Source organism: Lissotriton vulgaris, chromosome 11 (assembly GCF_964263255.1).
Source record: "Lissotriton vulgaris chromosome 11, aLisVul1.2, whole genome shotgun sequence".
NCBI lineage: Eukaryota > Metazoa > Chordata > Amphibia > Caudata > Salamandridae > Lissotriton > Lissotriton vulgaris.
In genome coordinates this window covers 61,714,972-61,726,112 of record NC_141699.1, presented here as the reverse complement: position 1 = coordinate 61,726,112, position 11,141 = coordinate 61,714,972, and the positions used below count along the sequence as shown (strand labels likewise).

The following is an 11,141-nucleotide window of genomic DNA, read 5'->3' as shown; positions in this document are numbered from 1 at the left end:
CGATGTCAAAGTCAAAGGACACCCAGACCGGAGAATGGTCCGAGATGCCCCTGGCCATCAGTCGGGCCTCAGAAACCGCCGATGCGTGGGCCGCTAGAGCCAGAACGTAATCAATTCTGGAGAGGCTACCGTGAGCCCCTGAGTGGAACGAGTATTGACGCTGGGTAGGATGCAAGAGCCTCCAGCAGTCAATAAGCCCCATAGTGTCCAAGAAGTCGGGAAGCTAGGACTGCGCACCTCAAAGATCTCTGGATGGATGCCTGTCTAAGGTCCCCGAACCAACCGCATTGAAATCCCCACCCACAATAAGCAGGCCCTCAGGTAAACCCAATATGGCGCCCCCAAGATCCTGAAATGTGGTTGTTTGCAAACCAGGAGGGACGTAGACAGAAACCAAAACTAGGGTATGCCCCTCCCATCTACCCGTGACGGCGACGTAGCGCCCCCTCTCATCAGTCACTCTGGATTCTATCTCGAATGGGAGAGACACGCGCACCATGATCCCCGCCCCCCGGTACCCCGAAGAGAACCCCGAGTGTGCCACCATCTTGAAACCCTTTCTATTAAGTGCATGGCACGTGTTTCCTACCAAATGAGTTTCCTGCAACAAAATAATATCAGGCATACATCTCTTGAACATTTGTAGTACTATACCTCTCTTAATACAATCCCCCAGCCCATTAACATTCGAACACAGTACATTCAATTTCTTACCCCCATGCCAGCCCTAGCGGGTGGCGTCGCTACGAAACCATATGCAGCACAACATTTACCTTGCCTTGAAGTAGAAAAGTGGAAAAAGAGAACAAGTGAACAACAAAAAACCCAACCACCCCCCACCCTGCACCCCTGCATCAGACTAAAGAGCCCCCCCCAACTAGCACTGTGCCTGTCGCCCCTAGAAAACTACACTACGAAAAACCCCTAGAGGAGAAAGGAGGTTACCCTATCCCCCCCATCCCCCGTTCAAGAAGTAAGGATAGTAACCAAAAGTACAGTACTGTGATACGGACTGCCATGGGCAGTCCCATTGTCCGAAAAAGGTCCAAAGGATCATTTTACTCCTGTTGCACAGGGCCACCCGTTGCTCCTTCCTCGTGTTCCTCGCGCCGTTGAGGCAAAGTGTCCAGCCAGTCCCCCGCGACCTCAGGCAAGTCAAAGAACAAGGCACGGCCGTCGTGCTCAATACGCAGTTTCGCGGGGAATAACATGGAGTACTTCATCCCCAGCTCCCGCAGTCGCCGTTTCACGCCCGTGAAGCTTTGCCTCCGCCTCTGAACCGATTGGGTGAAGTCCGGGTAGAAATTGATATCTGCGTTTTGGTATTTCAGCGGCCCATCTCTCCTTGATGCCTGCAGGATAGCGTCCCGGTCCCTAAAGTTGAACACACAGGCAATGATGGGCCACGGAAGGGCCACCAACTTTGGGCAGCCTCCGGGCAGTCTGTGGGCACGCTCAACCAAAAAGAACTTGCTAAGGCCCCCAGGGGCCAGATGATTCTGAATCAAGTCCTTAACAAAGAGGTCGGTGGCAGACTCCTCGGCCCCCTCTGGAACACCGACAATACGGACATTCTGGCGCCTGGCACGTCCTTCAAAGTCCTCAAGCCTACGTGCAAATAGCGCGTTTGCTGACTTCAGGTCCCGGACCTCTGATTGCAGGTCCGAGACATCCGTGGTCAGGCTCGAGGTTTTAATGTCAAGTGATTTGATCCGATCGTTGGTCTTGCCCAAATCGGCTCTGATCAGGTTGACCTCAATGGCCAGTGTGTCGACCTTGTGCGCCAGGACCTCGTGCTGTTTATGCATCTCGGCTTTTATGCCCTCGATGGCGCCCATCACGTCCGGAGGGTTGGGGCCGAGTCATCCGGCGACACCTCCTGATGTATGTCCTTGGGTCTCGCAGCGGCACCAGGCGAGCTCTTAGGGTGGGCATACCGTTCCATGTTGTTGGATTGAGAGTAGGTTGATTTTCTGTTTGACCCGGGCTTCCCTCTGTCGGATTTGCCTCTGCCCGCCATGATAGGTGAACGACCACCACGGTTGAGAACACCCCGGGGCCTCACCGGCTCACCGATGTGACGAGCGGTCGCAGCTGTCCCCGCCTTCCGTTCTGGACCAACACACTCCGTAACTCCGCAAGCTCCGCTTCGAGGCGGAGCAGTCACTCTCGTTCCAAGCCACCTCCGTACGGCTGTGTCGCACTCGCCGGCCCAAGCACGGGCGCTGGTCACGTCGCCGTCCCCAAACTTGCACACGGTGTAACTCCACCTAGGAACGTCGGAATCTCAATCAGACAACGAGTCCCGCATCAGCAGCAGTATTCCACTATTGTGGATCAAGATAGACGACAGGATTAATATGGAGGATCGGAGGGTCTTCGGAGCTCCGAGCTTACACAGCCATCTTGGTTGCCCGCGAAGCTCCTCCCCCCGTGGAAAACATTTTTAATGAAGTTTATCAAACTAGGACTTTGCAGGAGGTGGCTGCTACTCAAGCGGACCAGAAACCTTTGACCAAACTAGAATGGCCTTTTTTTTCTAAAATTGCCAAATTTGATGTTATGCAAGTGGTGGACCTTATTGCCAAGGATAAATAGGGGTCACCTTTGGACCCCTGCCCAGAGACAGTCTTAAAATTGGCAAAAATTGTCAGTGCTGAAAATCTGACCACAATTTTAAATTCAGTCCTAACTTCTGGCAGCTTTCCCAAGTTGTGGAAAGTCGCCTCAATTTTACCTATCCTAAAAAAAACAATCCTCGACCCCAAAAATATGAATAATTTCAGGCCAATCTTCCATCGCCCACATCTTTTATAAAGGACCATAAATATTCAACTCTTAAAGTACATCACTGAGCATAGCTGGCTGGACGATACTCAACACAGTTTTAAACAAAACAAATGGCGGAGTGGGAACAAATTACAGCCGCACCTACTCCTTAATCACTATATGTATCAGCATTTAACCCCTTCCATGCTGGTGACGAACCCCAGCCGTCACGCTTCACAGGTGCTTGCGTGCTGATGACGGCTGGGGTTCGTCACGGCCCCGCCCTGTTCGTTCGGCGGCCCACACGGGGGGAATCGCGGCCGCACGGAAGGGGTTAAATTAGAAGTACACCGTGCCCAACTCTATAGGTCCACTGCCACAAGATCTAAACAATATTAGAATGACTAGCAAAGAGAGGCACACATTAAACAGCATATAATATGCAAACAAATGACAACAATATTTTTTGGGAGACTTGAATGTGTAGAAATCTTCTTTATTCTTGTATCCTGAAACACACAGCCAAAGCGTTTTTCCCACAAAGGGCTTCCTCAGGGCTAAAGGTAGAATTTTTTGTTGCAAGATTCTGTGTGCGAATAATCCGTCTTCCAGTATTCAGTATTCAAAAAGAGGTTCTTAACATTACATCTTAATTGGAGAGTAATCCAATGCTCGGCAAAGGGTTTTGTAAAACCACCAATATCTCCTATTCTCCAAGTTCATTCAAGTCAAACGTCAGTTCATTCCATTCTTTGTTGACATTTCTCATACAAATCACACAATAAACTTCTTGGGTCAATTAGGGTGTGGAAACAATGAAAGTTTAGGATGAAGTACAACCATATCTCAATCAAGAAACCTAATTGGGAAGCAATCCCTTTTAGGACAAATGCCCTCACTCACCAAAGGTGACATGGTTCATCATTTGGGCTTTCTCCTCCCAGTGGGAAAACCTAGTGCCACTGAGGGCTACAACCACCCCTCTCAGAGGTGGGAGCTCAGGGATGCTTTTGTTATTCACTAAGCAAATGGGAATAGCTAGAAACCAAAATGTGAGCAAACTAGTGGTGTGAGAGTGCAGCGCAAAAAGTGAAAGGTAAAAAAGTGAATCTAAAACTGCCTAGTGCAGATGAAAACTAACTTTATTGACTCATCTGGGCTGACAGGATTAAAACGCAGTGCTACGCAGTGTATGATTAGACTGCTACATTGGAATGAAAGGTCGACATGTTTCAGCCATAAGTCATCTAACAAGTATGTTTGGCTTTCTTCAGGACCATATACAAGCTGCTACAAAAGTGAGAAAAAGTAAAAAGTGTCTGATACAAAACCAGTAATCCTAGATAGGCACACAGTATCACTGGAACTCGTCTAGAAGAAAATGAGATACAGGAGAACTTAATCAATCAAAACCACTGGAAATTCCAAACATTATGTAAATGACTAATAAGTCATAACATACAACAGAGTCCAAAAAGTTACTCATAGGAACACTCACCCAAATCTGTAGGACAAGTGAGCCCACCTCAACCTGGTCACAACTCAGGGAAGGGAGCCCCGCTCTGAAGCAACAGGGAGGTATCACAAAACCATACAATAGAGTGCATGCTCTAGCCTATGTCATTTATAGTGGTGTAACAGTGATATCCAAGGCAATAGAAAACAAAGGTTTAAGAGAATCAACTTATTGGTACTAAAGAAAGGAAATGGCAAGGAAACATATCTGTAACATTAGTTACAGAAGGGATAGTCAGTCTTTATTTGTAACAGCTGAAAGCATGTATATCTTGCTGGTGACATAAGAAAGAGACACCCGGTTGCTTTAGAACTTTAGGGTAAGTGAATCTAACATGTTTAATTTGTTATCTCCAACATGATTGTAGCTAGTGCATATCCAGGCACTCAATGTTGGAAAAAATAATAGTAAACCCCTCCCAGAGATAAACGCTCTTTACGTGGTAAAAATAGTTGCATGGATCATTAAGCACACTTTTGTCACAGTGCGCTAAGAATGGAGGGGTCAAGTCATACAAAACCTCAAAAAACTATTGAAACATCCAGAGTAATGTGTTTTGTCGATTGGATTCTGCATGAATTCCATTTAAAATGGACAGTATGTCTCACTGTGACATAAACCTGTTCACTCTTCTTTGCCATGATTTATGGTGCACTGAGTTAGTAGTATATTTGGCGCTGAGGTTGTACACATCCTGCACTACATAGGGGGGCTGCACTGGGAGCAATGTTTTTTGCCTAGTGAATTCTGTCTTAAAAAGGCTATGGTGAGATGACTTGTGGTGCAGTGAGTTAGTGGTACCTGAATCATGAGCCCTCACAATGTAGATCAAAGGCAGTAGTCATCACTGACATCAAGAAATTATTTTTGTCGTATCTTTTAACAAAATCCGAGGACATTAAGTACAATTATCTCTACCTTAAAAAAATCAAGGCTAAATTTCATGCTGTTCGTAGTATAGATTCAAAGCTGAATTCAAGATGTGAACCCTGCTGTCCGCACTGTAGAACGAAAACAGTAGTCAGCAGAGATATCGACTAATGATTTTTGTCACTTATTTTAACAAAATCAGAACACATACAGTACAATCGTCCCTGCATTAAATAAATCAGGGTTGAATTCCCTACTGTCCATAGTGTACATGCAAAGCTAAATATGAAGGCAATAGTTTATTTATTTATTTATTTTACATTTATATGACCGCAACAGCTACCCAACAAGGGTTTCCCGGTGCTATCAAGGAGCAGCAGAGTAAGAACAGTCTACTGGCCAAATAGCCAGGTTTTAAGTGACTTTTGGAACAGGATAAGGTCGGATTGCATGCGAAGAGAAAGAGGAAAAACATTCCTCACAACATTCAATACAGAGCCCAGATATGAAAAGGACCGACCTCCCATGCAGGAAAGCCTAATCTTGGGGACTTGAAATGTAACTTGTGTGGCAGACTGAAGAGTGCGGGACGATGCATAGGGGGAGGCTAGATGTTTGAGATAGCGGGGGGCTTTATTGTGCTTAATACGGAACATATAGGTTAGAGCCTTAAACCCAGTACGTTTTTCAACTGAGAGCCAATGTAGCTTATTCAGAAAATTGGAGGCGGAGGAGAATCTGGGGGCCTGGCACAGTAATCTTGCGGCCGAGTTTTGCACACGCTGCAACTTGCGCATGAAATCTTTATTAACTCCCAGATAGAGGATGTTGCCGTAGTCCATCCTCGAGGTGACAAGGGCCTGGACTACGGTTCTCTGGGTTGGGGCAGGTAGCATCCATACGATCTTCCTCAACCATCTCAAGATGGTAAAGCAGGTAGCCGCAACCTTGGTAGCCTGTTGGCGCATGGAAAGAGATTCATCAATGATGAAACCAAGGTTGAGGACCTGCAAGGAGGGCTGAGGAAGAGGACCCATTTCTGTTGGCCAATGTTGGGGGCCCCAGAGGCCTCTCTCCTTGACAAGGACCAGAACCTCAGTTTTTTCACCATTCAGTTTTAAAAGATTGGTGTGCATCCAGGACGCCACTTTATTTAGCCCTAACCTAAGGGCTGAGGACTTTGAGGTTTTCCCCGCTGAAAGAGAGTAGATAATCTGGGTGTCATCGGCATGAGAAAAAATCGACAGCCCAGATTCCTCTACAATAGTGGCTAGGGGTCTGACATAAATATAAAATAACAAAGGGCTAAGAATCGAACCCAGTGGGACCCCATAGGGTGATGAGTGGACCTCGGAATTGGCAGTAGATGAAAAAACTTGAAAGGTACGATTCGTAAGAAATTAAGTCAGCCAATTTAAAGCAGCGCTCGTTACTCCGATGGATTGGAGGGAATCTATTAGTACAGCATGAGAGACCATATCAAAGGCCACACTCAAGTCCAATAATACCAGGGCCACCGTATCGCCCGCATCTATATTCCTGCAAAGCATTTCGGTAACACCTAAAGGTGTCGTCTCAGTCGAATAGCCGGTCCTAAAGCCAGATTGGGAGGGGTGGAGGAGCTCATTAGTTTCGACAAATTGGGATAATTGGATATTGATATGCCTCTCTAAAACCTTAGAGAGGGTGGGAAGCAAGGAAATAGGTCGGTAGCTGGAGGCAAGTACCGGGTCTGTGTTAGCTTTTTTTCAATAGTGGAACCGCCTTTGCGTGCTTCCAGTCAGCAGGGACAGAAGATTCCATAAGAGAAGCATTAAGAAGGTGCAGGATGCGTTGAAGAGCTGGCTGTTCAAGCTTTTGTAGTACAGAGATAGGAAGGGTATCGAGCGGAGATCCAGAATAATTCTTATTGAGTAATAGTTTGAGTATGGTCATGTCAAGAAGTGACCAGGAGTTGAGTATATTTCCCTGGTCAGAAGCGGGGGCCATAGGGCGAACGGGCAGGGGGCTAGGTTGAACAGGACAGAGAGTTTGGGGGGGAGTGTCTCCCAATGCAAAGTATATTGTTTCCACTTTATTTAGGAAAAACTGAGCAAGGTCTTTGCATTGCATTGTATTTAGACAGGGAGGAACCTGCATGGTAGCCGATGCAGATTGAATCTAGCCTTGAAAAGCCACCAGATCAAGGGCAAATATGTTTTCGAAGGCGGGGGCGTTGATAGAGAGAAAATTATTACGTTTGGCCATGTCCAGATCTTTCCAGTTTCTAATTGTTTGTTTTGCGCTATGGCTCCATTTATGTGAAGGGCATGAGCCGCAAGCGAAAAACTCACTAAAATGTGATCAGACCAGCACAGGGGAGTGGCAGCAGGGCAGTGAAGGCAAGGTATATTGGAAAAGATAGGGTCAATCAAGTGACCAGCTTTATGGGTGGGACCCGAATTATGAAGTAGGATATTCATAGCAGCCAAGTCGGAAATAAAGGTGCTGCTACCCGTGCAGTCAGGGTCTACCAGATGGAGATTAAGATCCCCTAGAATTGTGAAAGTGGCCGCGCTGAGGGAGTCCAAGATGGCGGAGTGAGGACTCTGCTGTGCGGCAGACCGAGAGCTCTCCCCTCCACACTGGTATCAACGGATTGCTAGAGCCCCTAAGATTTAAAACTGAAAGTGGGGAAAGCATGAAACTCTATTGACTGAGTATACGGCGAGGAAGTAATTGAAAAAGGAAAGACGAAACGGACCGGACCTCTCTCCTACCTGCAATTCTCCCGGGTCGGCTCTCCGGCGCTCTTCGGCGCTCTCATCGGGTGACTGATGCTGTGGCTGTCTACGGCTGTCTGGCGAGCGGTCAGGGACTGGTTCGAGAACCGGCTCGCCCGACCAAGTATCCATTTGTTTGGTCTGCCGGCCGCGCTCAAGACGCGGAGTGCAACAGCTTCATCGAGAGTCATGTCGCCCAAACAACGCGGCATACCAAGACCTCCGCAAAGGCTGCAGCAGCGGCGGCGGCCGCTTTACCTACCTCTACAGCCCCAGCTCCAGCCTTTGTCCCTTTAGTTACCATGGCTGTGGTGACAACAGAATATACGTCGATGGGGGGAGCAGAGAAAACGAAAACGGCAGCGAATGTAGCAGCGGCAGCGCCGGCCCAAGGAGACACGGGCATACATCAAAATGCTGCTACTTTGAAGGGGAGTGATAGGAAGGCGACAGGTAAGACGATCCTGCGCCCTCCTTTATTGATGAACTGCGGGACAATACCTAAAATGGCTACACAGAAAGGTGCCTGTGCAGACATTATTGATGGTGCTAAGTCCGGGGTGGCTTCGGGGGAAGTGTGGGCCCCCCCGCTTAATGTCAGGACACAAAACATTTCTATAGCATCAAATGGCGAAAGTGAAATACAGGTTGCCTCACACTCCTCATCAGGGCTGTGTATGGATAAAACCTCTCCCCCTAAAGAAGCTGGGGCAGTAGCATCTACCCAACCTATTGTACTATTGGACAATACAAACCGTGATGACTTTGCTCTCTCAGTTATCTCAACTACATCTTCTACCCTTACCGGGGGCAGTGAGACCCGGGAGACCTTAGAAAGCCTCGAAGTACCAGATGGAATAAAGGTGGCAAATGAGGGGCTCCACTCATTAAACACCTCCATGACACTACCGGATGCTCTAGACACCCCCTTGACTATTAACCCCAAGGCTATAGACACAATATCGAGGTTGGAGGGCCCAACAGACACAGGTACTGGCATATTAGAAGAAAATAGCGGTCCAGTAGCACGCCCAATGGGTAACTCTTCTCCGGAACAGGCCTTGGAACAGGCTGAGGAACACCTCTCCTTTGAGGATTGCGATGATGATACAGAGGAGGAACTGGATAAGTCTACGGATAAATCCTTGAGCAGACTACCTCCACAGAGACGCAGAGGTAAAGCCAAGACAATCCATAAGAAGAGAGGGAGAGTTTTGTCTAACCTGGCTCACCCTACAGGAGTAGCCCCCCCGATTACTAAAAAACTGGTTATCGACAAGAGCCCGCTAAGGAAGTGGATTGAGGCCAAGGGGTTAGTCAAGAGCATGGCTATAAGGCTTCCAGGGGATAGCCCTACAGATAATGAGACGCTACATGCCCCCGTAACAGGGCCCTCTATATCGCAAACTCCCATTAACTGCCACAGGCCCTAATCTACCGATATCTGTAAATATAGATACTGACTTAAATAAACCTTCTGTGGAAAATACAAATACAAATACAAACTCCACGGAAGAGATCAGGCAGGTGCACACTGGTCACCCCCAACTGGACACTATATTAAAACTTTTGATAAGTCAAAGGGTAGAATCGGAAGAGCATTATCAGCAACTGAAAAATGACAACGCAAGACTGCAAACCTCTATAACTGATCTAACCTCTATACTAAAGGGCGTTACACAGGAGATAATAGAGCTCCAGCAACGCACAGTCATGGTAGAAGAAGGAACCCAACGGTTAGGTGCCACTGTGGGGCGCCACGATACAGAATTAACTCAACTCCAGGGGAAAGTCGAGGACCTGGAAAACAGACAAAGGCGATCCAACCTAAAACTCTACGGAATCCCGGAAGGGCTAGAGGGATCTGACCCAAGGGCTTTTTTGGTGAAACTTTTGCCTCGTGCCTTCCCGGATCTTTCAGACTGGGATTGGGACTCCCAAATACAAAGAGCACATCGAATTCCACTTGGCCTAAAACGTCAGAATAGTAAATTTCCACGTCCACTCTTAATTAATTTTGGCAATTTTCTGATCCGACAAGCTGTGTGGCAAAAAGCTAAGCCTAATACCCCAATAACTATCGACAACCTTACCATTTTCACTCGCTCAGATCTTAGTAAAACCACAATGGACAAAAGATGGGAAATGTGAAAATTAATTGACCCAGTCAATAGATTGGGAGGCCAAGCATATCTACAAGAACACGCCCGACTTAAAGTGATTATGAACGGGCGCACAAACTTCTTCAGTGATGTACAAGAGGCACAGGCATTTCTAGCCAGCGTCAACAGGAGTAAAGACTAAAGGAAAGAGGGGGGTTTAATATTTTTTTTCTTTTACTCTACACACACGCGATATAGAACCACTAGATAAACAGAACAGAAATGGGACTATGAAGCGGCATGGGGAACACGGGGAACAGGGGAACCCAAGACCTAGGTGGGGCATTGAATCATCAAACACTTAATCACTTAATCTTTATTTTACTATTAAGTATTGCTAGACCGTACTGGATTTATAATCCACCTAAAATATAATGTGCTATCCTGAGGTTAACATCAGTGTTGATGTTGCAATACTAACAGCTGTAGTTCCAGTGGTAGGGGGGAGGGGCTATCGGACTACTGCCGCAGGCGCTGCCTTTAGGTAAGGGGGGGAGGGGTGGGGGTAGGTCTTCGCAGACAGGGGAGGGTGTGGAAGGAGAGGGAAGGTGGAGGGAGGGTTGGGGTAAAAATGAAAAATATTTTCAACCTGGTAGAAGGACACGATTTGAGATTTGTGTATGTAAAATATACTCTTTATTTGGAACTAAACAAAAAAAAACGAAAGTGGCCGCGCTGAAGAGAAAAGGGATTATAAAGTCAGGGAAACTTATAGCCCATCGGCCAGACGGCCCTGGGGGGCGGTATAGGAGTATTCCGGAGAAGGAAAAGGAAGGTGTCTGGCATAGTTTAAACACTGCTGCCTCACAGCCGGGGATAAGCAGCTTAACGAACTTGCAGCTGAAGGTCTTTTTAAAAATTATAGTGATCCCACCACCAATTCTGTCTTCTCGGTCTTTCCGGACTATTGTGTAGTTAGGTGGCAATGCTCTAGCTACATCAGGGCCAGAGCTAATATTCAACAATGTCTCGGTTAGGAAGATCGCATCAGGCTGAGAATCCATAAGTAAATCAAATACGTCAGTCTTGTGTTTTGGGAGGGATCGGCAGTTAATATTATAA

General features: G+C 47.1%; 1 pseudogene; it reads left to right on the top strand.

The window, feature by feature from the left end:
- Positions 1-8,219: 8,219 nt before the first annotated feature.
- Positions 8,220-10,068, top strand: LOC147678963 (uncharacterized; annotated as a pseudogene).
- The last annotated feature ends 1,073 nt before the right edge of the window (positions 10,069-11,141 follow it).